Source organism: Belonocnema kinseyi, chromosome 7 (genome assembly GCF_010883055.1).
Source record: "Belonocnema kinseyi isolate 2016_QV_RU_SX_M_011 chromosome 7, B_treatae_v1, whole genome shotgun sequence".
Lineage (NCBI taxonomy): Eukaryota > Metazoa > Arthropoda > Insecta > Hymenoptera > Cynipidae > Belonocnema > Belonocnema kinseyi.
In genome coordinates, this window is record NC_046663.1 from 87,469,135 (window position 1) to 87,470,756 (window position 1,622).

General features: G+C 32.2%; 1 pseudogene; it reads left to right on the forward strand.

Moving 5' to 3' along the window:
• LOC117176548 overlaps positions 1-1,622 on the forward strand; it is a 26,181-nt pseudogene that overhangs the window by 8,606 nt on the left and 15,953 nt on the right.

The window sequence follows — 1,622 nt, forward strand, 5'->3', positions numbered from 1 at the left end:
TTCTTTAACTAATCGTTTAAGTATCCTGTTTTCGCGTCTGTAATCATTTCTACGTCTACTTATTTCCTCATTGCTAAGACCTGCGATGTTCAAAGTTCTCTTATACGCTTCTCTTTTTTCATTTTGGGGAGTGATTTCTTTTATTCTTTCTATAATTTATAAATTTAAAAAATCGTGTGAAATAGGGCATCTTAACCTCCAAAAAGTCGGTCTCATTCCGAAAGAAGAAACCCAATTCAATATGACCTTGCTTGAAATTGTCATTGCAGTTCATGGTAGATTCGAAGTTGCTTGAGAAAACGACTGATTCACTTAGTCACAAACCGATTCATTTTTAACTTTCTGAATCTGCAAATGACAGATACGCAATTCACAGAGTCGTTTGTTCAATGGATTATTTTTCCTGTGCATGGCAGCTGCGCGTCAAACTGGGTATTCTAACCTCTAAAACTTAATGAGGTAAATATCGATATGAACGGAGCTCAAATATTTATGTAAATTCTTTATGATGTTTATTCTAAAACTTGGAAAATAAATGTTTATTTTCAGCTGTAAATTTGAAACTATCCAATATGGGAAAAAATAAAAACCCAAAAGTCATCAATGCTCAGCAAAAGCATAAACCAAGAAGTAATAAATGCTCAAAAAAGAAAATGAAAAAGATGCATTTACGACCAAAAGTTGAGTAGTTAAATTTTCAGTTAAAAAGTTAATGATCAACTAAATAGATGAATTTTTTAAATAAAATGATCAAATATTCAAATTAAACAGATTAATCTTAAAACATAGAGATGCATTTTTGGCCAAATAGTTTAACTTTCAACCAACAAAATTAATGTCTAGCCAAAATCATGAATATTTCATTGGAATGCTTCAATTTTTAAACAAGAAAATTAATTTCCGACACCCAAAATACGATTTCTAAAGGAAATACATGCATTTTCAACAAAATAGTTGAATTTTCAACTGCAAAAGAAAAATTTGTAATCAAATAGTGGAATTTTTACTAAAAAAATTCATTTTTATTCAGACTGATGAATTTTCAAATAAAATTATGAATCTTCAACTAAAATAGTTAAATATCAAACCCAAAAGATGAATTTTCAACCGAGAAGATTACTTTCTACCAAAAACTCACCTCTATCGTTCTATTAACGGTAATCAACGTTGGATAGACAAAAATTTATACTTCCAGATTTCAGCGTAAAAGTGAAAATTATTCTATTAATTTGATTGCGCGATTTTTCCATCTGTCTAAAATGTCATTATGAGAATAGGATGTCTCAGAAACTAATTTATTTTTATTTGCACAGCGGCCGCCGCATAGGTTCCTACAGGGTGGACACGCTGGGGTTTACATACATGGCGAGTTGAATGCTACCCGAATTGCACAGCAGCAGGGGAGAAGCCATTATACAGGGGTATTTTCATATTTCGCGTTTTTAAAGTTGCATTCGGATCGGCCATTCGGCCAAGGCCGTGCATCTTCGGATCAAGTTCATGATAGTTTCCATGGTTGTGTTCGAAACTTCAAGCGGTTATGTTCAGATTCACCTGTTTTCCCTAATCGCTGTCAGTAAATGTAGGCAATGTTAATTTAAAGTTTACGCATGTAATATTTC